We start from the raw sequence: 27,864 nt of genomic DNA on the forward strand, positions 1-27,864 counted from the left end.
CATCCTGGCAAAATACCTTCCTCCTTTGTCATGGTAATGACAGCTCCTGGGAGGAAAAAACAAAAAGAAGGTTATTTCGGGCTTTGAATAGGGATGGAGGGCCCGTATAACTTTGTTTTAGGACTCCTTTCTAATGGCCGTGATGGTTGGGTACCACAAGACACCGCTGGGAAGCGTGCGGTGTTCCTTCTCCATTTAGGATGATCTGTGACACTGCCTCCAAAGGCAATGCTTTCTGAAGGGAGACAGGACTACAGCTGTGAACTGTCTGCCAGAGGCAATGATGTTGGACCTCTTGTCTGTCCTGGGCGCGATTCAGAGCTGTGTTTGGCTTGACCTCTCTTCTTATGTAAACATTTTCCTTTTGTTGGAAGGTAAATGAAATAGACGTCCATGTATAGTGGCGAGATTACTATTTCTATTTCAGAAGGCAGACGTATACATTGATGTAAATTTAGTTGATCTGGGTGTTATAAATCACTATCGGGTCCAAACCAATCTTTTCATTTCAGGCTTGTATCTCACTGTGCACAAGCTGAGAGTTTAAATATTTACTAGCACAGTTGCGGATGAGTTCATAACAGTACTTTGCTTGTTTATACTTCGTATGGTTCTCTGGCTTTCTGTGCAATGTGATATGTCAGTTGGCCATATAATATAATTGATAAGTTATATAGAACTCTGTAATATCTACATGTTTTCACTTATTGTGAATCCATTAAATAAGTTTCCTTCTCTAGAAAAAGTAATACATGACTAACAAACGGAGCACATAAGCTTTTAATATATTATCTTGTTGAGGAGAATTTTGCTGTCTTTTTTTAAATTTAATGACTGCGTGCTTGTTTGGTATTTAAGATACACATTTGTTTTAAGTGCACAGCAAGCATTGCAACAGGTTTTATGAATGGTCATTAATAATGTTTAAGTTATGTATTTATATCATGAAAGCAGGGTATGTCTGAAAGCAAACAAGTAAGACTTGCAATTACAGTTTTCTTCAAACCACATTTATAAATGCTCAGAATTCATGGCCTTCTAATAACACAGCCGGTGGTCGTGGTTACAGCTTTCAATAAATAATTCAGAGCATCCCCTGCAGGTTCTGGAGCTGCATATTCTTTTGCTTGTCCAAAGAACAGCATTTTCCCACACAATACTGTACTTGTCTGTAAGCTTACAGGTATGTCTGCCCTGTCTATGGTGACTTGCATCACTGCTGAAATCCATCTTCAGCAGAAGTGTAGCAATCTAGACCTGCTGTTTAAAAATTTGCCTGGAAATTGCTTTCAGGTGTGTGGCTGAATTTCATTCATTCAATTCAGTTTCATGTAGCTTGATGATTGGACACCGGACCAGTACAAATGGAGAGAATCTGGTATTCAGAAAATGGGAGAGGTGAGGGAGTGTGATAATTCAGGAAGGATCTATTTTAATATCCCCCGGATGGCGTTCTGAAATTCAAAGTGTTCTGTTTGATGGTTCAGGATTTCAAATGCGGTTTTGAGCATAGTTCTGTAAAGACATTAAATTATTGTTCTGTTGCCTTCCACACATACACAGTCTAATTCAAAAGGGAATCTGTCTTTTTATTTTCTGCTTTACTATCTGCTACTAATTTGGGTATGTTGATTGGAGGGATAATGGAGTCTGTCAAGCTGTTGAGAAAAGATTGGCATTTAGGAACATATGGTGTCATGCAGGACTTTAAGTGAATGTTCATATTCTCAGTCTCATCTTATATTTCAGGCTTTAAAGGTGTTTGTTGCTGCTGGGATCCTGTTTTTGTAGCAGTTATTGAGTACTTGAAAATAAATGGCATTGTCTTCCTTCCAGTCCATTCCTCATGTGGGTGATCTCCATGAAGGCGCTGAGCTCTGGTGTGCTGTGGCTCATTCTAAACCACCCCTGCAGTGAATGTATAACAAGCCGCCCGGCGTCCTTGTCCAAAAGACACCTCAGTTTCACAGTCGCAAATAGACTGCCGCTGTCTCGACCCCGCTGATTTCTGATGTCTCTTGTTTTTAGAAAAATACCCCCCCCCCCCCATGATTTTAAATCTCCGATGGTCTGCGATTTGTCTTTGAGCTGTGAGGCTGGCTGCCGATGTGTCCGCAGCAGGGCTTGCCTGTTGAGTGGCTGGGGTGATGTGGCCATCGCCGGCCCAGGCGCCTGGATGGTGGCGGGAGTTGAGGCTGACTGGTTTGTGTCGCCCCTCGGGGAGAGCTGAATCCCGAGGACCTCATTCTGCCGAGACGGTGTGAACCGGACCTGCGAGCCCATCCTGCAGCTGACGGCCGAGCCACAAGTGGTGAGAGCCTACGAAGGCAGCTGAAATAAGTTCAACATTTCAAGAAGAATGACTTAAGTTTTTAATTTTCCTGGAGATACTGTTCCCCTTTTTGTCTAAATCGCAGTGCTGCAGATGACTACCGGCCTCGGGTTCTGCCTCCCATTTCCTGCCAGCACCAGGTGTTTTACTGCTCCTTTGTGGAGAAGGGCAGGACCCCTGACTGGAGGTCAGGTCTGATGAGTCTGCTGGAGGGAAGTTGAATACAGAGATAGGTTGCTTCAACGTGTTTAAAACGCATGACATTCGCATGTGTGCTGAAACTTTCTGTTCCTCTTTCCGGCTTTCTCCATAACATTTTGATACGGTGGCCTTACTTTGTGAAAAGGCTCACGTTTCAGACTTGATTACCAAGTGTGAAACGCCCAGCTTGATAGGTCGCAAAATGGTTGATTTAAAAGTCTTTTGTCGTGACCAAGCGCGGCTCGCGGTTTTTTACAGGGCTTTGAAGTTCCCAAGTGAAAATAGTTGCTGATATGCCTGTGCCGTCTGTTTTGGTCTCATTGAAAAAATATGCAGGCTGAGCTTGGCAGTTGTGCTTGATCTTCCAAAGGTTCTGGTTCCTCTCTTAGTAACAGATTTTTTTTCCTAAGTCTTTGAGAGCAAGGGAGAAAAGCAAGGTTAATTTTTCCACCCTAGTTCCACTGCTGCACGGTGTCCTCGATGAGCTCATGTGCTTCCTGACCGCACACAGCAGCAGACGGGCTCCTTGGAGAGCTGCGCTGGATTTCCACTTAAAAGCTTTCGAGCAGGAGTCTGGAAGAGCTCAGCCTGAATTCCAGGCCTGCAGGAGGGGTCTCCTTGACCAGGCATAAACTCCAGCTGTCATCTCCATTCACAAGCTGTACGCGTTTATCATGGGACGGGCCCTCAACCCCCTCACGCAGTCACATACACGCACACACTGAAGGCTCTGACTCTTCTCTTGCTGCATTGATTCACACAGTCCCTGTAATTAGTAAAAGGGCCATAATGTCTTAACATTTAGAGTGCAAGTACACACGGGGCACATACACCTTTTGTGTGAGAATGTTTGCGGCTCATGCAAGCACTGACCACAAACAGTGCTGGCATTGAAGCATAGGTTGTCACGCTCTTAAAAACGTAGTGTCTGTATCTATTGGTCGATGTTGTCATGAATATAGCACCTGGTAGCCTCTGGACCAGAATTTCTGATCTAATGGCTCTGTAGGTCAGTCAGGTGTACTGTGCTATAGGAGCTGACATTGCTCCCTCAGATGACGCATTAAACTGAAGCTTTTAAGTAAAACTTAAACTTGGCTTTTAAGTTATGGTCACATGGCAATTTCCAGAACGGGAGGTGTTAACCCTGGTGTCCTGGCTAAATTATACTCTTTACTTTTTCAGCCTAGTCTCCCTTCAGTTCCAGCTTGATTCATTTGGAGAGGAAATGTGTTGCTTCTGTACCTGAGCTGCTGATGCTCAATGGCTGCCAAGCGTCACCATGTGTGCACTTTAGTGATGGATGAAGACGGTCCCCTTATGTACATAAAGCATTTTGAGATTCTTTGGGATAAGAATCTCTACATAAATTCAAGGAATTGTGATTTTTCTGAGTATAATAACAAGCTGATGGAAAGCAGATGTTATTTTGTTTAGCGGTGTAGCAGTGGCGGTTCTCTTAGCTTGTGCTGCACCCTGTTTCGTGCCCAGTCCCAGCCTGGATTCTTTTGCATGCATTTAAGAGCTGCAAAATGAAGATGGGCATTGGCATTGCCCTTCCTGTTAATCAGCTGTTAATTCTGGTGCCCTCTTTTCCATCTACATAGGCACAAGAGTAAAAAAACAAACATTGTCCTGGAAATTCAAGTGTGAATTGCTCTTCCCTGACAGGCGCAGTACTCTTTTGCGTAATTCAACTTGGCAGATAAATTCCTCAGAGGCATCTTTAAAAACAAGATGCACAGAGCTGATTTTGGCAGAAGCACTCTGGCCCCCTGCTTAGCCTGATCAAAACCCATCCTGTTGCAAAGACCCAGAGTGCAGTGCAGTGCATTCTTCTCTCCTGCCGGCTGATAACTCCAATCAATAAACAAATATCTGCTGCTTTGTTGTTTCACAATGACTTCATTCCCTGGAATTTGTGCTGAGCCATGGCCAGTAATCTTTTTCCTCTTCGTGTTAAATAAAAAAATATCTTAATTAAGACGCTGGCTGATGGCCATCTGACCAAATGTTGTTTCATATGGTCTCTAATTACCTTGCTTTGTTCTTTTTTGTGAATTTTCTCCCCATGTTGCTGCCTTCTAGCAAGCAAATATTTTTAATGATAACCACACTTGCTCAGCATATGTTGCAGCTGTAGGCCAGGTTCTTTATTGCAGGCAGGGCAGCTTCTCTCAACAGTGAGTTGGCACACTTGAGTTTTCTCAAGAGGATAAATCACAAGAATAGGACATGAACGAGATTAATCTAACACTGTCACGACTGAGGCACTGCATTGGTTGTCTCGGCCTCCCTTACGTTTTTCAGTATGGTAGGGAACTTAAGATTTTGTATGATTTGGAGTATGTATGATCACCTCCAAGATCTGTGATTGTAGGCCGTGAGTTATGAAGCTGACCAAGGGAACTTGCAGTACGTCTACTGTTTTTGACGTTTAGGGTCTGGTTATCAGTGTAATCCTGAGAAGAACTGACTCATTGGTAGTGTTCTTGAAACATAAGATTAGCTGCCTAACAGGTGAAGTATTATGTAGCTAATTAATATGGCTAGTAACCTGTAGCTATATGGCTGGTGTGTCAGGGAGTGACTGTGAACTTCAGCTTTATCATCTAAGTTTGTTTTTTTTGGAAGCAATTGGCATTATCTTCTACAAACTTCCTGGCAAAACCTGTGGAACTGATACTGTGGGGTGCTGTAGACCAGAGAGAAGGTCACCTGAAGCTTGCTGTCTGTAATTCACTAGTAGGGTGTGTTGCTAGAGATAATGTAACATGAGTTGGATTTATGCTGTAATCCTGTTGTTTTTGTAGAAGTAACCTACCACAAATAATATTTAGCTTTTGCTTTAATGATTTTTGGTTGGATTGATTTTATTTTGTAATAAGTTTGCAGTGGCAGTGTTCTTATCATTGTCTGCTTTATTTTTGGGTCGTTTATCAGTTGAAATAATAAACCTTTTGAACCACTGTTTGTTTTCAGACTCTGGTTTTACTGTGCCATTTCCCACCACTGAAGCTCTGTTGGCAGTATTGTGGACTGGATCATCTGTTAGAAAAAACATTATTGAAAGCCTGTATTGCCTTTAATTGATGTTGTAAGTATTTGGGATCTTCCCTGGGATTAAAAATTCATTGTCATTTTCAAATCCTTGGCAGACTGCAGCTACTTTGGACAGTTGTTCAGAAAGCTAAATAAAGTGTGACAAGGTGCAAATTAAAAACATATCTGCGTGGCAGACCTGTTTGAAAGGCAACAAATGATCTCTTGCATTATAAATGTGTGTGCATGTAACAAAGGGGGATTATAATTTCACAGTCATAGATGTAAGCTTGCTGAGTGCAGTCTAATTCCCTTCGGAAAAATGCTTTTCCTCCTTCTAGCGCTGCCAAGGCTGGAAGACTCACTTCAGGTCAGGGCACAACAAAACACGCCCCCAGGCCTCACGTTTGGCTAGACATCATGGCAGGAGCAATGGAGCAGGCAGGCCAGGAAAGTAATAAGTAAAACAAAAGGTCTGATAAGATACGGCACAATGTCTTACGTCATTTTGTTGAATGGATATGGAAATGATCTCTGTTGCCTGTGGTGTTTTGCATTTGTTCTCTGTGTATTATCTCACCTTCAGATGTGAAGTCTGAGCATGAAGCACGCTGGCTCTCAGAGGCTGAATGGGCAGTTGTCTGTTGTTGGCATCGGCTCACTCTGAGGCGAGAGCGTCTGTCAGTGTTTATTTTGGAGAATTCCGCACGGGAAGTCCGCCTTTTCTTTTGCTGCAGATCTCAACTGTGCAGCCTGTCTTTGAACAGGTGTACTCCAGCTGGACATCCCCCTTCTTTTCTGCTCCAGGCATTGCTGGTCCCTCCGAGACAAAGCTCGTTTGTGTAGTTCCGGAAACGGAGCTTTTAGGCAAGCTCGAGGATGAAGTGATCTGCCTGTGATGGTATAGGCAGGGCAAGGCTACAGGAATCGACAGCAGTATTACCACCTTTTCACCAGATCTCAGCTGTACCTGGCAGTACTGGGATGGGGAACGTCTAACGAAAACCATGTTGATATTGTAAGTGGTGTTGGTGGACCAGTAGGTGGTGTTCTTCCCTCTGAACTGGATATTCCAATCTGGATGTTAGATCCCAGGACTTGATCAAGGTTGCCATTAATCACTGTAAGTGGAGTTCTTTAACCACCAGAAACTTCACATCTTGATGTCTGCATCACTCTTGGCATCATATCTTGAATACGTTGTCTGCTACGTTTATTTCAGTCACTGAGCATCATTATTTTTTAGAGATTCCCTTTGGTCACAAGTAGACATCAAGGCCAGTCATAATGCAAAAATCAGAAAGATGTCAAGAACGATAAATGAAGCTGGGTTGGTTGGCTGGTGTTGACTGTTCTCTGTGCTGTGGAAGGGCACCAGACTTCTCATTGTAGGTACTTCTAGTGTTAATTCACAAAAACAAAACGTTTCCTCTATGTGTTTGGGTATCCATATTTATACTTTTTTTACTTCATCTGGTGGGTGGTGTTTTACTCTTTTGAGTGCTGTCCTTGTACTTTGTAGGGAGTTGTTAGAGTTTGAATCTTCTTATGAGTTGGGTATTAACCAGATTTTAAACATTGTAAATCTCCTGTGTTTTAGTTTCGGTGTTTATGACAACATTCCAGGACAGTTGTTTTTGGCTGTGATTCTGTTTTGGCTGAGAATGTATGAGAGTTTCACCATGATGGGTCAGCAAAAGAGCTTTTGGACAAATGGGGAAAAAATTGCAGGGTTTTTTTATGTTGTCAACAATTGAAGGTTACATTTCTTTCTTCATAACTACCATACATGATAGTTACATTTCTGACTTGTGTTAAATAGTTTATGAAACAGAATCAAAAGATCTAATAAATCCATCAAAATTGGATGAATACCAAAGGAAGCCGCTAGGAAGTGATTGAGGTTTCACTAAATGTATTTGAGTTTTTAGATTTGAAAGATAGTGCATCACATTGACTGACTCCTTCTGTAGTTCATCAAAGTCTGTCGAACACTAATGTCTGAAACTTCACAGAGGAACACTGGAGACTTTCCAAGAATCTTTTTCTTGGACTATTCAAAAGATTGTCAGCTTTAGTCTGTTTTTTTTCCTGATCCTTTGAAAACATGTAATGTTTTTTAAAAGACTTTTTAAAAAGGGGATGTTCTAAAGTGAGCAGTTCATTTGGCTCAGAGTGTGATCTAATTGATCTGATAATCAGTGTTATCCAGTATCTGTTATGTTATAAATTTAATGTTAACAAACTTCAAATAATGCTAAGGGTATTGCAGAGTTTTATTATTTTTGCATTAATTGCTGCTCTTGTGCACTGTCTCAGATTGGAGGATTGGTACTTATTTCCTGTGATTGAAGGAGCTCTATTTTAATGCATCTTTCTTTGGAATTGCTTGAATTTGCTGAAATACACACACAGACCAGTTTTCTACAGGGTAACGAATGTCTTTGTTGTAATTGGGCTGCCTTTTTTTTTTACTGTTTGAAGGTGGACAGCTATCCACCAAATATTGGTACGGATATGTGCAGAAAGGTTTTAAATGCAAGCAATCTGGATAGTTTTGGAGATGTCTGGGCCATCTGTCACTCTTGGATGCAGCCTCAGTGGAAGCCGAAGGCTTTCCTTTCTTTATTAAACAGGCATTTAGGAATTCTGTGAAAATGCTTAAAGAGAGCGGCTTGATTAAATGCTTCTTCGTGTGCTTTGGCTTCTCTATCTCACTAGTTAGCTTTTTAATCAGTATTTAACTAGTGATCTATACATGTCCATATCAGTTACAGGATTATTGAATTTCATCCCCCCCCCCAAGTGTAGAGGAAATAGCTTCAAGTGTGTTTCCTGTTTTTAAATACACTTCCTTCTGTTCTTCTGCTCTGCTGCTCCTTGTGTCCTTCTGGCCCTCACCTGTACCTTCAGACTGCCCTGCTGATGTCCCCTTGGAACAGTCTATTGAAAACAAGTTCTGTAGGGAGTTAAGCGTGGAAGACGTTATGGTTTCAGGCTATTATACATTAGGAAATATTTTTCTGACATGCATCCTGACCTATAACCCTGATTTTACCAAATTTTCAATCTTCTTAGAGAACTGTTTAAGTTTTACAGTGATGCTAATCCCGTGTTCAAAGTATACTTCATTACAAACAACCTAGCAGAATTCCAGCTCGATCCACCAGTTTGGTAATAACTGTAATTAAACCAGTTGTTGGATCTCGGAGTGAGACCTGCTGTCCTCCTGGACAGGAGGATTAAAGTTTTAAGGGTGCTCTGTTTCAAAAGCAAGGCATGGAAGCTGAATGATAGTGGTACTAATACTTACACTGCTCCTGTTGTAAACATATTGACAGCAGCATGGGAAAGTCAGATTACCCTGTTTCAATCTGCAGCGTGCCCTATGTGCACTATGGTCTTAAAAGGTTAGCTGACGATGTATGGTATTAAAAACTGTTCCTGTTCTAAATCAATTAAGTACAGAGAACTCATTATTTCAGTGGAAAGGATGGATCCCTCAGGCGAACAGGAAAGTTGCCATCTTTACTTGTTAGTGTAAATGTGAAACAATGGGCACTTCCCAGCAGCTGCAGGTAGGAAGATGTTGAGTAGCACTGATTAAGAACTGGGCAGCGGCAGTTCCGCTCCTGGTTACCGCCTGTCTGATAAATGTACTGTTGAAAGCTGCCGTCACCTGGGTTATTCTTCTTGGGGGAAAAAACATGGCATTGTGTGCGAGCTGTTCAGGAAAAGGCCCTTTGATGTGTCATAAAGGGGAAAAGAGACTCTAAAGGTATGTGGCTTGTTTCTGCTTTCAGCACGTGCGCAAACAGGAATACGACTGGAGCAGGCTACCTTGACAGTTCACGATTTGCTTGACATGGCTTGTGTTATAGCCAGTTCCCAGAGAGGCAGATCCACTCCCCCCTGTGAATACTGGAAGGTGATAGTAACTAGGAAAGTGCCAGCCTGCTTTTAAAACAAGGCTTTGCAAATCTGATCTCTGATAAGGGTTGCTTAGCTGGTGCTTTGAATAAATAGAGGAAAAGTGACCTCGGGGCGCAGGTGGTGTTATAGTGGCGCCATCTCCAGTTAATATCGGACAGCTTCTGATCTGCCCCAGGTGTGTGTGTGTTCAGTCAAGTCAGGAGACATTATTCAGCTATCCTGGATCAAGTGCTAGGAAACTTCTGGGCTGGACTGGTCTAGAAAACACCCCCAACTGGAGACCGTACGTCAGATGAAGCATTGTAGTAAATAATGTCAGGTTTGTTAAACTGGGATACTCCAGCCTGCCTATTTTTTTTAGTTTGTCAATGAGTTATTACAACATTTTAACAGATGAAGAGTTTATCTAACAAAAAGGCCAAACAAGGGATTACATGGACAGTTTCTTGTTTACAGCTGAATTTTTTTATTCTCCCATACAAGATGTTTAGACTCCCAGAAATTCTCTGGGAGGCCCCTCACTCCTTTCCAAAAGCCGGCTGAAGCTCGGACAGTGTGATTTGTTACTGGGGCGTGTTCTGGATTCCATCCTCTGTGACAGTCCTTTTAGAGGAGAGGGTGCTAGATGAGAATGTATGCTCTGTCTGCAATTGCTTTAGAAATGGTTCAGCCTTGTCTCCTGATGCATTTTCTTTATTTCATGCACTACTTGAGATACCTTAACACACCCAGCATTTAAACTGTATCCCTGCGATGCCTTGGAGAAAAGCCTTGTTAAAGGCGAGTTTCTGTCTGTGCAGTTCTGGGGTTTCAGAGCTTGGTGGCTGGTGTTGAAACCTGGAAAATATTATATATTGAAATGTCTTGATTTTATGCAGGAAGAAAATCTATTGATCTATAGTAGTAGTCTGCATCCCAAAATCAGTGTGCGAACACGGCCCAGGTCACTTGTCTCCATCCTTTCTACCTTCTAGTAGACACCCAGGGCAGTAAGGGCAGTTTTGAGTTGCCATTCAGATTAAGCCGCATAAATTAGTGGGAGCGCTTGCAAACGGTTCAGATGTTAAAATTGCAAAATAAGAGGCTCGTTCAGGGGGAAGTGGTGTTTATTCGCTACTCAACCTTGGCAAGTCCTTTTTGTGGTTCTGGTGCAAACGTCTCCTATGGTGATCACCCATTCTGTCCTTCTCCTTGTTACATTCATGCAGACCGTGATGTCCTTATTGACTGTTTTTGTTTGTGCTCTGTACAGCAATGCAAATTCCCTCCCAGGAATAATTGTTTCCCCCCTCTACTAAGACTTTCAGAGACGTGGCATCTAGCTGGTTTCTTTTTTTGGCTCCTCATGTTTTTACAGTGAGTTCATAAGAGCATTGTATTGTGGAGCGTAATGTTTCTAGACTATTTGTTTCTACAAAGACAGACTGAAACCATATACCTGGGCCTCCTTACACCCTGCTTGGCACATCAGATTTAAAACCAGTCAGGTGAGCTTTGATCTTCACGAGGCCCTGCTTTCTTAAAATCTTTGATTCTGTCATTTTGCCCCCACTCTTCTTGGGGGCAGAGATCTGTTTGGGTCAAAGCTGCCTGAAGTGACAGTTGTTTGGAGATTAATATTGCTTCCCTTAGAAGTCATTGTGCAAAAAAATTGTGACCACAATCTCATACGAGATTTTTGTGATACTTAGCTTGTTTGGATCTTCAGTGACCCCAGAAAGAGATTGGTACTTTTTATTTTTAATTTGCCTAGTTCACTTTCCTAATGTGTATTCTGTTGCTAATGGTAAAAAAATTAAGCTGTTGGAAAAAACATCTGATCAAGGATGGTTATAATATATAAAGACCAAAAAGGGTATTCCAAGCTGTACAATAGTCTTTCTGCACTTTCCGCAAGTACATCAGATGCCACATTCTTTCCTATTAACCTTTTTAAACTGTCCCTTTGGCAACAGTTGAATGTATTGCAAAATAACCTAACTTTTTTTTCTTTTTTCAGTACAGAGACAGAGGGAACTTTGTGCTTAACTAAACTGCATGATGCATGAGTTGCTTAGATGAAAAAGTCCTGCCACCTAAAGTTGAAGTGAAGCAGTTAAATTTTCCCCACTGTCTGTAAATTGTGACCACTGAATAATGTATAAACCAAACCACAGCTGATGAAACTATTCTTGTAAAATGTGGCTTTGGCTTAAATTGAAAAAAGATTTGATTGGTGTAGAGCTATTAATAGGTAACAAGCATGTATTGTTAGGAACAGTGTCTAGAGTCTCCATGCAGATGAGAAGTGGTTGAACTCTTTGGTGATAATACAGGAAGATGACTTTTAATTGTCTACTTACCAGTGCAGCAGCTGGGGAAAGCTGCAATGTAGTATTTTGCTAAACAATTTCTGCATACCAATCCAAGTCCATTTGGTACTATAAAAGTGAGAACAGACCATTGAAAGATCAGGGCAGATAGAGAAGAGATGGGCTGATAGACGTTTTATCTAAATAGACACAGCTGTGGAAGAAGATTGTGGTTTGGAACATTTAAAAAAAAAAAGTTATTTGTTTTCCATTTCAGTGACTACTTCTAAAAAAAACTGGGAATAATTGCCCCGGGAGGAAAAACTGGTGGTTTTCTAGATTTAAATTAATGAAAGAAATAAGAGTTTTGCAATGCAGACGCTGTTTTCTGACTCGTGTGGAGTCTGTTGTATGCCCCGAAATTAAGATCACATGAAGTCAACGTGACTGCTCTGTTTCACCAACTATTGGGCAGTATCATTTATCGTTTTGACAAAATATAGAACTGCGCACGCACCTGCAACAATCTAAATGTTTTTTTTAAACCAGAAAGCTTTTATTTATCTCTTTAGGTTAGATACCCTGTCACTCCTCTTAAGTGACTGCATTATGTCACTGTAATTGCTTTAATTCCCCAGAATAACATAGTTTCAGATATCATTAAATGAGTATACTGACAAGCACCATACTCTGCATTGAAAGGGAGCACACGGAGGCGTATGGGAGATATGTTAAACACGTTTGCTGATGGGAAACTAAAACCACCACATTCTCCTGATTTTCTCACTAGCTGTAGTGAGCGCTGGATATTGATTTTTAATAATTTTCCCTCGATGTTATAGTTCAGGTTTATTTGAAGATTTGACTTTATTGTGAGTGACACAAGGAACAAAGCCTCACAGAAACTTTGGTTTTGGCACCAGTTGCCAGATTCTTTTCAGCGCAGGTGAGTGAGATGTACGCCCCTTTTGTTTACACTGTGTTTCCCTGGGGGTTTCCCTTACCTGAATAGGTATGGGGATTCTGCTTGGTACTAAGTGCACCTCATCCTTGAGACTTAAAGGATCACCCGCTTACCCTGTGCTGGCTGGACCAGCCTGACATGTGGCAGAGCTGTCTCTTTTCTCTTCAGCCGGGTCTGCGTCTAATACAGATCTGACAGATTTAGACCATGAACACCCAGGAGGAAAGACCAGGTTTGTTTTGTTGTCTTCGCGGCCCTGGATTGGTGCTTAATCTCTGGGTGCTCATCTAGTCCTTCTCAGGCCTCGTAGCACAAACATGTGGCTGTGGATCGTGGTTCGTTTCCCTTTGGTGAGTGTTGTGCAGAGGTTTTCCACATCCTCAGCATGACCCCAGTGCATGACTGATAACAGCTGGCTGCTGCCCGGCGAGTGCAGAGGGACGTGGAAGAAAAGTGTGTGGTTGTGGTTCAGCCCTAAAGCTGAGTTTATAAAATGAAGCCCTTTTTTGGGGGAAACTGAGCAGCTGTCCAGCGTCATCATCCATTGCGGTTCTCTGACAGTGTCATGGCCACATAAAGCCGTGAATTAAACTCCATCAAATAAACTGATGTAATGTGTGGTGTTCTGCAAGCCCTGGGGGGCTGCCTGAATTGCACTCGTTCAAGAGAGGAATCAAAGGAGCGGATATCAACTGTTGTACACAATCCAGAGCCAGGGCACCAGAAAACCACAACCACACAGGAAACTCATGAGATACCGTCGAGTTCCTGGAAGGTCAGACTTCCAAAGCTCCAGGAGACGGCTACAAGACCGTCATTGTATCCTGCTGCTCCACATATTGCTGAAAGATGATGACCACCTGGTGTCTGTGAAAGAACAGGCACGCGCTTTTCCGAAATATCGTGGCTTTGGTGGAAGCGCACCTTTGCAGACACTGTTTATGGGATTGGCTCACAAATACTTTTATTTAATGCATTGCTATATTGTGGGCAGTGCAGGCCTTAAGTAGAGTAATAAACTTGTATTTAATTTTGTTGGTAACCCATTATTTGAATATTGCTGCAAAAGGGCTTCATAATCCAAATGACAATGAATCATCATGCATGTGATTATAATATCCTTTGTAGCAGTTATGAAAGGATTATGAAGCCATTATGTAGCAACGTCCAAATAAAATGTTACCATTTTGTCCTTTTTTGTATATGTGCCCACAGGTATTAAAAATGGGCATGGGTAGCAAAGGACACCTTAAACAATAGCAAAATCAGGCTAAGGCCAGTAAGTTTACTTTCATAGTCTGACTTTTTGAAGGCTACAGTTAGTATTCCTGTGGTCTGTCAGGTCACCTAGCTGGATCTATATCTGAAATGTTTTATGAACTTTTTGTTATGGGGGGGAGAAGGAGTTTTAGAGAGGAAAATAACCCATGCTGTTTGAGACGCTCACTTTAACCTAAAGAGCTGGTCATATTTCCGTATTTCCTGTAATAGATGGCCTGTAATCAAGATGTTACATGCTACAGTACTGAAGTTGGATTACTAGGGTGTTAAATGGCTTGTCTGGGAGGATTAGGAGAGAAAACAAAAGGTGATTCAGTCATGTCGGTTGCCAATAGAATGCAAGAGGAAGTTTGGCTGTTAACCAGATCTTTTCCTTGGTTTTGGGCATGGTGCAAGGTCAGCCATCCTGGTGGTTTTAGATTTTATTTTTTCCATTAGTTCTGTTCACAAATTTCCCACAGGAGTGATTGAATTCTGCACTCAGGATTACTGCAGCTCAGGTGTCTTTTTATTTATAGTCTAGTGTTTTTCTCAGAATCATGTTGTGGTTTTGTTAAACATTTTAACCTTGATCTTGTCCTTCATCTCTTTAGAAATGTAGTTATTTTCTTATTGGTCCTTTATGGGTTTTAAAGAATCAAATATCTTGCTATTTGGTTTTGACCTTGAGCTGGTTATTTTGTAGTATGAGCTCCCACTCTCCACACAGATGATTGACTGAAATCCAGTTCATAACCATGTGCAGACATCTGGTGATCCCACTTTGATCTGATACATGAAAGAAGTACAGGTCCTTTTCTTTATAACATGGACCGGTGGCTCTTTGATCAGGGGGCTCTGACACTAAAGGTCTGGAATACTGACAGGGGAAAGAAATTGCACCATCAAGCATCTGTGGAGAAATAAGTGTTCCACTACCAGTGGTGCAGAGTGACAGACTAGAGCTGTATGGATCTTTCAGTAAACGGTGTTTAGAATGAAGACTCTTACTCTGCATCAGAGATTCAGGTTATGTGAACATGTGGTTAAAGTGAACAACTTCACACACTCCCCACTCTCACCTTGGTCCCCTCCCTGAGCTGCTGCATGTTACCTCCATCAAGCCCAGAGCTGTGTCCTGCATTCCAGTGCACCTCTCCTGATCTTATACATCCACTGTGGATCCTGCTAGCAGCTGCCTTCTGCTTTCACAAAGCTCTGGTCTGTCCTCCCTCCTGCGTGCAGCATGTGCTCAGAATCATGCAGGCTGTTGTCCAAAACTGCCCTCCCAGGCAGCGGCACATGGGAGGAACAGTGGCTTCTCTTTAGTTCCACAGGAAAACAGTTTTATTTGGTGATAATCCAAGGAAAGCTTTAAGAGTATATCGGAGTGCAACATTCCATATCTATTGTATACTGTAGACACGGGCTACATTATGAAAGGTAATAGACAATGTGGGTAGAATGGTAATATGCTTCTTAAAGAGGAAGACTGTTCCTTTGTTTTATACACTACTAGTAGGATTCTGTCAGTGGATGATGGTTTGTAAGCCTTCCTGTTACGGTTCATTCTGGGATTATGGTTTTTTTAGTTAGATTGAGTTAGATTGAAAACAGACCTCCCCTTTTCTTCTTCCAATGAAGAATAGCTTCTTTGGTTCATGTCCTATTTCTTTAAACATTCCATGAAGAAAAGTACAAATTACAATGATCCAGTTATAGAGACTACTGATAATCCAACTCTAATTCACAATACTTAAACACATTATGTGCAAACTGAAGAATTCAGTGGTAAGCAGTTTTTGGAGTATACTAAAAGACCTTTGATTACTTCAAACTTTGAGTTTGTATAGGTCTTGTCATTTAGCTGCTGTTCTATATTATAACATGAAATTTGGTAGATTACAATGTTTGTACTACTGTATTAAATTCAAAGATGAATAAATAGGGGTTTAAGTCTTCCTGTCATAATGATTTTTAAAAATAGGATGTAGGACTTCTTACTTACTGTACAGTAGTTAATTTGGTTTGTTGTGGAGTATTAGGCTATGTTGGCATTGTAAATAGCAATGTCTCCTGGACAATAAATGCAAAAAATGAATTTATGCAGTTGCATGCAATTGACCTTAAGATTAAACAACTTCACATAGAGCCAGGCTAGGGTTATGGAAATCTCCGGTACCCTTACAGATTATAGTTTAACTCTTCTCTGACTGTAAAGAGTAGAACTTTTAACGCTCCATCTTTACTTTTTTTGTGGGACCTCTCCCCTGTTCTAAAAGAGACCCGTCCACTGGAAATCCACTGAGCAGTGCTATGAGCTTCAGAGGGTCTCATCGACTTTCTGGAGCAGAGAACAAGTGGTTCTTGTTAGGGATTTCAGAATGAGATTACAATTAAATTAGAGTCCATGTGCTTTTAATTTGGTTCATATTTTTAAGCTCGTTTTAGCGATGCTCATGCTGGAGCAGACACTTTACTAACAAGAAGAATAGGGTTTTAGTTTGTAGAATATGAAAAAGTTTTAAAATTAAATTTGAAAATGGCTTTCTTATATAATTTGTTTCCCATTTTTAACTGAACTGTCCTTTCAGATGGCCTAATTAGCCAAAAGAGCAAATTTATAGTAAGCTTGAAATACTTAAGAGAACCTAAGGAAAGTTTTGCTGTTCCTTCAGAATTCGCCCAAGGGGCCTGTTGTATGTTGTTGGGTGGCAAGTTAGGCAGATTCATGTCAGTAGGGTGCATAGGCTTAGGGAGCTTTGCTCAGCTCCACTTTGAGGACTTCATCTGTCAAAGCATCAGAGTCTGATGCTTTATTGTTCTACTTTTGTTTTTTTTGTGGTACTGACAATTGTTTCTTGGTTTGTATGAGGAGGTTGGGAGTTGACGATGGTTATATCCAGTTTGGATTCTCAAAGCTTTTGTAGTGTTCCTCCCAACACTCCTTGAAGGATTTACCGGCTATGAATAAGAGCAATACCACTCTCTTGAGATGTTGGTTGCAGAATGGCACTTAAGCTTGGTCTTTACAGAGTGTCCGCCTCACAGAAGTAGATCCACATTTCTTATATCAGCAGTGCGTAGATTTGTCTTGCTTTGTTCTTCCACCAGTTTGATTTCCTACTCCAATCCTCAGGCTTGGGCATCTCTTAGACCCTGTGCTCTTACAGTGCCATGGTCAGGGCGGTGCTTTTGTTTTGTACTCCGTGTAGTGTTTGAAGATGATGAACAACCCCATGGCAGGGAGGTCATGGTCATGCTCTGGCATGAGCATTTGGAATTGCAGTCCTTGCTGTCAGCACCACTTCTGATTAAAGCTGAAACTCACGTTTAGGATAAGTATGAATCCAGAGATTGTTTTATTTAGATTGTTGGAGAGACTACCCTTGTGAAAGTTTCCACTTGTACACCATTGTAAAAGCAGGGGAATTTTAGTAAAGCTGATGGAAATCATGATATAAAAGCTTGAAGTGTACAGTATTTGGAAAAACTGCAGAAATGTTGTGCAGATTGACCATGCTAAATTGTTAGAGGATATTTTCTTGAATAAGACTTGCCCAGAATATTTGGTTGGTGGTATTGTATGACTTACCTTCTCATTTCCAAGAACTCGTGAATAGCAACTGGATCACTGTGCTTTTTCTCCAGCCTAGCTAGATACCCAGAATTGAAACTGGAACCTAAACCTCATTGCTTTATAGCTTAGAAAACAATGTATGAATGGCATACATGAGTTCAATAGCAGTGATTTGTTGCAATATGTATGTCAGCAAAATTGTCATCTCAGCTGATGAATTTCAAAAAATGTATTAAAAGTTATTATAGTGCCAGGTATGGATAAGAACAGAGATAAGCTGTTTAGTTTGGCTTCATTCCAGGGAAATGTTCGAGGTTAAGCCCAACAAAACTTTGCTGAAGGCATGCACTTTCACTGTTATGCTCAAGTTGTTGGTTTTTGTGCCTGGGAAGTTCGGGCTCAGTGTCGGATCACTGGGAGTCTTGTCAACCTTTTCTCGCAGAGAGAAATCTGTAGTAGACGAAGGCATTATTGCGCATTTTCAACGCGGCAGCATTACCACTTTACGCCTGCTGTTCAATAAGGGAAATGGGAGAAGGACCTGCAGTTATTTATGGCGGTGATATGACAGAAGCCATATTGATTCTGGACAACTGACTGCCTCCACACCTCATGAAACATTCATGTTAGGATCAGCTCAACCAAGGGTAGGCCTTTCAGATGTTTATTTCACCTCGAAAAGTGCTGGAATGAGGCCTGTGCTGCACTTTTTCACAGCAGCCAAGGAGCTAGAAAGAGCTTCTGCCAAAGAAAATATACATTTTCTCTCTTACTTTGCTTGTTACCTTGCCTTGATCTTCTCCTCTGTGTCAGTATACCTTCAGTATGTCTTCTCGGTCCATGGCCTGAAACACCCATTCCTTCTGCAAAACAGATGTTCAGGCAGATTGATGGTTTACGTGCCAACATGTTCCTTTTTCTTTGCAAATAAAATATCCATTAGTGTTATAGGGGTAAACTGTGCTGCTTTTTCCCCCCTGTAAAGTTTAATCTTAAGGGGCTTTGTGAGAGGCACAAAGTTCTAGTGATACTGCTTTTCTCCAAAGAGCAAAAAAGGCAAAGTCTCACAGTGCAGAAATGTTGCCACCTTCTCATCTGTCTGCACCAAATACCAGGCTCCCTCTCAGGGGAGGTCTCAGTGCCTTCACAAGTCAATTAGTGGAAAATAACACTTGACATGAAAAACTTGTCTGACTTCAAAGGTCAGGTTAAAAACTCTTCTTACTGCCGTATGTGTTCTGATTCAGATCTTTGTTATTGTTGATTTTGGCACATAGAGGTAGTTTGGAAAGTTTTGATTAAATTGTGTTTTGTAAACCAAAGGGGTTTTAATTTGCGAAATGGGGAGTGCGACACAGGTGTTAATTTGGTTTCAGATGATCCAATTCAGAGTGATTGTATAGCATACTTCTAAAAAAGTCACTCACTTTTAATTCTATTGCAAGGCTTATTTGTCCACTGCATTAAAAACGCAATGAAGCTTTGCAGAGTCAAGGTACTCTGAAACATTGTCAAAAACAGCACGGACTGTGACTGGCAGTTTCATTTTCTTTTCCTTAACTTTAAATGCTTATACTCCCATTCTCATTCTTAAATAACTCTTTCCAAATATTTTTGGTGGAGGTTTAGAATATAGAACTTTTTTATGCAGTTGCTACAAAAAGAGCTTTGTTCTGTCTCTAGTGTGTTTACCTTTACCGTTTTTTTTTCTGACTCTGGGGTACTGCTAAGAAAATGTGGTATATGTTTCACAGGTATAAAAACATTGCTAAGTATCCTTTGAAAAAGGCCTTTCTGATTGCCTTCAGGTACTGCTCTAACAGCAGTTTTGACACTTTGGTACAACCGTTTATTTCATAATCTGTTCCTGGTTCAGGCCTTCAGGAGACTCTTGTTTTAAACTGTCTACAAAGCATGACGGGGAAATTAAAAATGTGAGTTTTGTCATGTCTGCATATGATCTAATACACAAAGGAATTTGGTCTTCTCTCCTTTGCATCATTTACCCTGTGGAAGACCGCACAATCAGCTTTAGCAGTGAAGCTGATTTTACCTGTGCCTTGGGCTTTGCTGACTGCTTTCCTCCAAAACCCTTTTTCCTGCCACTCCTTGGATTCTCTGTCGCCATAGAACAGCTACAGCCGGGAAGTATCTGTGCTTGTCTGGCCCGGTTCTCGTGCCTATCTGTCCCTTACTGCAGGGGGCATCTTTATATGGGGCAGTTTGTCCTGGTGCTGGATTTGTGGACAGACTTGCATCCTCCATTAGTCCCTGGAGCCTTTCTGGGTTTTCTTTCATTAAGGCGTTAAGCTCAAGGAGTTAAAAGAAGCAAGTTAAAGCAAAGCACGTTGTTTGCTTTTGGCGTTTTAGTTTTTCTAGGCTTTGTGGGGCGTGTGGGTTTAAACCAGTGGGTATCTTGGATCCAGTCTCTGTGCTTGAATGCTGTTCCCTCTGTGATGGAGAAGTAGCTCTGGGGCTGTATAACTCTCAGGAGTCAATGGTGACAAAGGAAATAGCTGCTTTCTAGCCAGAGCCTTAACCTGCCCTTTCCCCTTAATGAAACAGCATATCTGCTCTATTTTAGTCTCTTTTTTTACAAGATGATATCTGGTTAAATACTAGGAAAACATTAAAATGATTTTATGATGGCCTTCAAAGTTGGAGATAATTGTAGTGGAATGCAAGTGCTGTGCTGTTTTTTTTTTCATTTTTAATCCCCGATAAATTGTTTAGTTAGAATGAAATGGAAAAAATGACTTCAGAACTGCACTATTTGTTTTCCCGGGAAGCAGGCAATTTACTAAAAGACCAGATTTCTGTCCTGTTTTAAGTTCTGGTATTCCATTAACACAAGGAGTCACCTGGACATTTTAGTGACTGCAAAAATATAGGCTTTCATACGCTGTTTGGGGATTAGTCTTTTCAAAATTTCTGAGCATTGCAATGAAATCAGTTTACACGGTGTGGAAAACCCAACGAAAAGTGCTGCCTTGCTATATGTAATTTGGATCGATTGGTAATGAATGAAATGGTAGATTGTTACATTTTTTTCTTAATCCTTGGGCTATGTTCTTTATCCTTTGCCATTTCTGTAGACCTTCGAGGAGTTTCCTCTATGTACAAACACCCTGTAGTCTGAGAGACATTTTTCTCTCCTATACTGCTTTAAGCAATATGGGTACAAGTAATCATTGTAGCAATTCATAAAGTAGTTGGCTTGTGCAATTCTGTGATTATTAAAGTAAATATAAATACACAAAGGGAATTGAAAACTAATTTTATGATGTATGCTTCAATGTGCCATTTTTGTAACTTAAAAACAGACTTGGTCACTTCCAGCAGCAGTCTTTTTTTTCTAACGAGAAAACTGCACACCCTTATTCTTAACCTTTTTGCAAGAAAGTAATTCAGTAGCGATTGTTAACTGTTAGTTACTGTGTTCTTTATGCTGAACATTAATTTGTGTGGATTTTTAACTTTCGGGTGCAAGTGTGTTTATACATTTTAATTGATGTACTCATCACCTGGAAAATATTCTAATGAGCTCATCTGTTTCTTGCTAATTATTGTTAGGTGACACGGACTTGACACAATGATCACATCTATACTGACAAAGGCTTTTTTGTACTGAAATGGTGACGGTAAAATTAAAAAGGGGTTGAGAGTGTGGGTTCTGTTTTTTTTAAAAGCTTTCTTAACACTTTTCCTGTTCAGTGCTCTCTCAGAATCCGTTGATGAAATATACTAGAAGGCTAGAAAAGAAATATAAACAGACATTTCCTGACTGTGTTCCATCAGGATTTTAACACCAGAAATGTGAATGTAAGCTTGTAGGCACTCTCAACTATTTGGAACCACAAGATTTCTTAAACGACCAGTATTCCTAAATCGCTAGCTCTCCTGTCATTTGATCTCCACATCTTGTATTAATGCAGCAGGTACAAGGAAACAGTGCTGTGAGGGTAGTGTGGTAGTTTTTATGATGGTGCTCTTGTAAATTAGACAACAGAACTAACCTTTTTAAAAATGACCTCTGCAATCCAAGGTATCATTTTTTAGACAATTCTTTATAATTAGAGATAACGTAGCTGATATTTTATTTTGATATTCTATTCGTATGACCTAGTGTAATGAGAAACCTCCATGCTGTACCAGCTCAAACCAGGTTTAACGTTAATCTGTTAGATTTTACTGTTTTTTCAGTGCTGGTATTCGTGTCGGCCTATACAAGTGTAACATTTCAATTCAGTTGGGAAAACGGGCATAAAATGAGAAATAACATCCTGTTACTCAGTGAAATCTAAATGGCTTTCCTCCTCTATCTTATTTCTGCTGGATTATTCATGTGCATTAAGGCTCAGAAAGTGTGCCTTCCCTGGTCTCAGGTGCCTGAAAACAAAAACCTTCTGCAGCGACCCCTGGATGAGCAGTTGTGGCAGACAGTACCCCAGCCTGCGGCACGGTGCCGATAGACGAGACAGTCCTTCTGGATAAAGTCTTTTTTATAAGAACATTTACAAACGTCTGTGAAACACAGGTAGCAATGAGTACTCAACAGAGATTTTGGCCTTCTGAAAAGAAAACTCAACCCTTGAGGTCAGGAGTCTTTTTAAAGACTGAGGGCAGGGTTAAGAGTTGTTAATCAGGTTTGTTGTCGAGCTCACTGTGATCATAACCAAGGTCCTGGCTGGTCAGGTCTGGGCTTCAGCCTTTAGTGGAGCTTGGTGACCCCTACTTGATTAAAGGCCTGATTACAGGCTTCTGCAGGCTATAAGCCTGAATGTGCTATGCACGGTTCTTCTGTCTGCAATTATTTTTTAAATCCTGCTTATTTAAAATCGGGGAGCTAAACTAATGGAGTCTTGAAAGTGATCGCTGACCTTTTGGAAATGAGCCGTTTTAAAACATTAAACGCAAGTCTCGACATTAGAGGAAATGGAATGATTATTTTCTGCCCCTTTTTCAGTGGCAATGAAAACAGCAACACAGATGTTGACTCCCCTATCCTTGCTCAGAGGTTTACTTTTTTCCTTAACTCTGGAATGCATTTTGAATTGTTAGACTGTCCTATTATGTGCATTGTGGGACTGGCGGTAAGGACAATCATTGTGGTGATTTCAGCACTTGACACCTAAGGACATGATTTCTTCACACCTATAGTCTCTCTCAGCTGTTTATACAAAAGTGAGAAGGCAGTGATGGTGGTAAAGGTGGTCTTAATCTTTACAGTGTACTGGGGATGGGGATATGAACACAATATGATGACCAGACTCCCAGATCTGATGACAATGCACAAGCAAGAGCTTGAGTGCAGTGTTATCACACCTTGATGAAATTGTAGGCTTTGTTTGTGGTGAAGAGATGGCGTGATGGCTTGCGTGAGCAGCCCCATGGGTTAGACAGGTAGAATGCAAAGTGACTGCCGACCCAAAAGTCTTATTATTTGGCAAAGCTGCATTTTGGTCTGCTCAGTAAGACCACATGTGAATGCAAACTCAAGCTCCAGGCTCATAAGGCCTTGAAATGACATGCCTCCATGGGGAGGGTCAGGAGCAGGAGCAGGGTCCTTTATATCAGGAGCTGTGTGAAGTGTTGGAAGATGCAGGTAATCCTCCAGTGGGATGGACACGCAGCCAAATCACACACATATGTAAAAGTGACATAAACTCCGTGCTGGCTATGTCTGCTTTTCTCATGCTGCTGGTGAATGTAATCCACTGTCATTGAGACTGCTGGCGTACCCTGCATTGCAGGGGGCTCTCTGCAGGTCCTTGCCCTGGTCTCCTCTACCTTAGTGCTGCGTTGAGACCTAATCGGAGTGGATTTGCTCGCCCGTCCCTGTGATGGCCATGGATGAGTCACTGTGTTGCCCCTGGGGGTGCTGAGTTCACGGCTCCTCTGTGTCTGGTCACCGCTGGCCTCTGTCAGGCTGTCCGCTTGTTTAATGGAGGAGCTGTTCAGGCTGCGCCCTCGGCAGCCGTTTTCAATTGTGGAAAACTGCGCCTGGAAACAAACACCTGTGCCATTTCATTCAGGCGTTCAGTACTGAGGCCATTTTAGCAGCTGCACAGACAGCCAGTCCTCCCAGTGGGTCAAAACATCACTCGCCACGTCCACTGGGTCATACTGCCAGTCTGTTCTTATGTGCCTTTGTGCTGAAAAGCTAGTTTAAAGAAGTGCTTGAGATCCTGGGTCCCTTGTTAGTAGTACCTTTGCAGTTTCCTTTTAAGCAGTTATGTCTTGTGTAAAATCAAGCTGGAAGATATAACTGCAATGAATAGCTAAGTGTACATGCAGAGGAATGTACAGGATTTCAGACTTTCAGATCTGATGTGATGCTTTCAAAGATGCCTCAAGTCAAACCTTGTGTTTTAACCATTAATTAATGCATTATCAAACTAGTGTTACATTTTAAACCAGTGTTATACTGCTAGAAAAAAAATTAAAGGAAAAACGTGGGGACTGGTGTTGGTAGTTCATCTAGTAAGCTTCATAACTGCAGACTTCTACCATGAAGCTCTTTGTATATGATGTGATTTAAAACAATAGAGCTCATAATTGACTCACATGACTTATCTGGTTAAATAAAACAATTTCAGTTGTACAGCAGAGCATGTACTGGAGCAATCTGGTTCTAGACCTCTTGCCCCTGCTCCACAAAACAACTAAACCTGCCAGTCATTTTTCATGCCAAACAATTACAAAACATTTATTCACCCTTGTTGTTAAGATCAAGTGGTGCTGTAAAATTCTGCCTTTTAGATATACGAGTCTAATGTTTAATCTGAGTTCTTAAAACAAATTAAGAGCAGCCATGAGCAATCGAGAGAGGATTGTTCATTAAAGCATCTCGTGTTCCATTTGCAGCCCTTTCTTATACTAATGTATGCAGACTTCAGAATCTCTCATCTCATGAATGATCATGATCATTTACTGCTGCAATGTATGAAAGAGTGAGTTAAGCACCCCAGGCTAGAACAGTCTGTCCTAAAGACCTGTAACAAACTTGTAAACTGTAAACTGCATCCAATAGAGGTGAAGTTCTTCCTCCCTGAAATTGAAAGACGAATCTGTTCTATATGTATCCACTTCCAAGCCACAGTATTCCAGAATTGTAAGAATGGTCATGCTTCATTTCAAAACTCGAAAACGTTTTTACTGCCCTGATGCTGTATTAGAGTTCCTCTCATGTCAGACCTTGGCAGTAAGCTGACCAGAGCTAGTTTTTAAGTGTTCCACTGGATGCGCTTTATGGTTGATCTAAACCAGCCTGGAAAATCTTCTAAGGATGCCGATCTTACAGACGCATCAGTGTTTGACACAGACATAACAATCTGTGTTAGAGAGCTGACTGGGCGGTGTGGTGGTAATGTGGTTGCTAAGTTGGTCAGCCATCACTGGGCAGTTTCCATCTTCAGACATGTCAGATCATTCAGGACACGTACTAAAGAGTGAGCCATGTCTCAGAACGATGAATATAGGCTAAACATTTATAACTACTGTGGTTTTTAAGTAATCCTTTTAAAATACTGCAGATGTAAGTGATGCAAAATCTGGAACAGTGTAAACTGGCTAAGAGTACTCACTGCAGGGGATTGAGTTCAGTTGAGAAAGCAAAGGACCAATTGTTTCCCCTCAATTTGTTTTTCCTTCCCATTTGCCCCTTTTCTTGCTGTTGTACCTGCCTTCCATTTCAATGCAGATAGATCATTGCAGAAAGATTTCTGCAGGGCTGTAGTAACACATAAATGGTACCTTAAGAGGCCAGTGGTTTTCATTCATTAAGTCAGGGGTGCACATCACTACATATCATCTGCTTTCAATACAAAGGGGTCTGTGATGTACATACAAATGAGCTGATAATAGGTGTTTTGTGGTCAAGTCTGAGAGTTTAATCTGTAGAACAAACTCCTTTTCTGTAATGCATTGAATACTAGTTTTCTCGCTCCCCCCTGCAGTAAAAAGTTTCCTAAAAGCTGACAGAACCATTTATTTCAGTTGTGCCTGACCTGCACAAGAAGAGTGTATGAAGGTAAAGCAATTAGAGGTAATTATAGGCTGTAAATCATAGAAATAAGAGCTCTTATTTTGGGTTTTCAGCCCCATTGTCCCAGTGCATTGTACGCATGAATCTTGTATATCCTGCGCCACAAATAACCTTTGACGTTGGTGTGACACACCTCTGGTGCTAAAAGGGGATGTTTTTGGACAAGCTTGTTTGTGAATTGACAAAGGGGAAAAAAATCTGGGAAAATCAAGAATATTAAAAAAACTTCACTTGGTTGCGTTCCCACTTTGGTCTTCCAGGACAACAAACACCTGAAACATGCTATAGAAAATAAAAGATTAAGTGTTGTTGTACCCCTTTTCATTGAGACTCTGGACTTTAATTTTTGTCTGGTTTAGACAGAGGTTGAACAGCCTCTTCGAAACAGAGCTGGCTCCTTCTCCTCCTTCTTGGAGGTACAATCTCAACAACACAAATTATTTTTGTTATCCAGAATGCGTTGCGTCCAGAGCCGTATCAACAGTTGTGCCCATAATTGTTTTTTGTCATGAGTACTAGGCTGCAGGCTTTGTCCACAGAGCCATTTGTGTTCATTCCTGGGAATCTGACACCGTTCCTCGTTTTTCCATGTCTGTCTCGTACAGTTAATTTGACTGGCTCAAGCGTGGCTGATAATTATGGCTGAGTTTTCCATGGGGTCTGTGAAGGCCTCGGGATTCTGCGCGCAAGAACAAAACAGGGAAACTGACACTCTGGAGGTGTTTGTAACGAAGCAATTAGCTCTGGAGGTGATTGAGTTTGACAGTTGCGCAAAGGGCTCCTTTGTTGAAGCAGCACTTCTCCGCTTTGTAGGCCTTGAGATTTCACACCTGCGCCGCACGTCGGCGGTTTCCTCCTCCCAGTGCTGGCAACCTGCCAGTGGAAACGGAGGAAATTCCTGTAATGTCACTGCAGCAGCGGTGTGTTTTGTTGTTTCATAACTGTATTGAAGAAAGGCTTGCTGATCAAGATTAGTCAGGGTGTACTATGAGGACTTGGTGTGGTGACTGTGACCACAGAAGGTATATGAAAATCTGGTTTTAAATTCAATTTATGCACCATTTAGAATACTTTGTTATGGTAAAGGTCTTACACAGCCAGTAGTGGTACTTTTTCATTTTAGAAATGCTGCACGTTATTCATGATTGGTTTAGAAGCGAGACTGGGTAAGTTTGTTGAAGATGGACACCTGGTCCATTTTAAAAATCGCTGTCGGGGCTGAGCAGCAAGGACTAATCGAAGCCGAAAAGACAGAACCATCACCTCTGGCCTCTCATCCTTTAAGAAATAATTGTGAGGAAGAAGTTTCCTTTGTTACCAGTGCAATTAACAGTCCATTATGGAGTACGTCTTATTCTTGAAAAGTATTTTCTGGTCTATGCACACGCATGTCAAACTCTCACATAATAACTACGGTGTATTTGTTATGCCTGACGTTTCAAGAGACAGCTGTCACAAAATAAGATGATTATCCTGGGCTGTCAGTTACTTGTGTACTGTGAAGCAGAACAGCACTGGCTGAGTTGTTGTCCAAGCACGAGAGAGCTGATTCTCTTTTCCCAGTGCAAAGAAACGCGGCAGACAGGATAATTGGCACTGCACGTCTCCGGTCTCTAACCAAACCGGTGACAGAGTTAACAAAGTGCCCAACGCCCGCCTCCTTTTTCACAGCAGACACAGATCCCGGGGCGTCTGCCAGCGCCCCACCTTGCTGTCACCTTTCCAAGAACTGTGAAGGAACAAATTGAGCTATGCTGGTGCACAGACAGCACACAGACCTGGAGAAGTGCTGAAGCAAGAAGGAAAATGTTTAAAGAAGAACAAGGTTCTTGGTGGTTTGATGCCGGATGTCATTTTAAGGCCCAAATTTGTTTCAGCCTTCTATGTTTATTTTCCTCTTTTCAACTTATTTTTCTTTTGAACACCATTGGGCTCCGTCTTTTTAACAGACAAATAAAAGGAGTAACCAAGACTTCTTCACAGCAGGACCTTCAGGGCAGACCGGCCTGCCCCGTACATCCAGGGTGATTTCCTTGTAACTTCAGGAAGGAGGAATTTACTGGCTATGCCCATCTGACAGGTGGTCTGTGCCCTTTTGAATAGGAGACTTAAACAGCATGTCAGGGACAAGCCTGTTGCAGCCAGCCAGCATTTCCTGAGGCTCTTGAACTGAAGATGTCAAGGTGTGTGAAATTCCAGCAGGCAGTTGTTGCC

The 27,864-nt window shown here is 41.5% G+C and overlaps 1 protein-coding gene across 1 annotated transcript in view; it reads left to right on the forward strand.

Moving 5' to 3' along the window:
* Positions 1-27,864, forward strand: part of ptk7b (protein tyrosine kinase 7b) — an 85,339-nt gene that overhangs the window by 2,596 nt on the left and 54,879 nt on the right. The window lies entirely within an intron of this gene.

The sequence above is a fragment of the Lepisosteus platostomus genome, chromosome 17, assembly GCF_059453375.1.
Source record: "Lepisosteus platostomus isolate fLepPlt1 chromosome 17, fLepPlt1.hap1, whole genome shotgun sequence".
Lineage (NCBI taxonomy): Eukaryota > Metazoa > Chordata > Actinopteri > Semionotiformes > Lepisosteidae > Lepisosteus > Lepisosteus platostomus.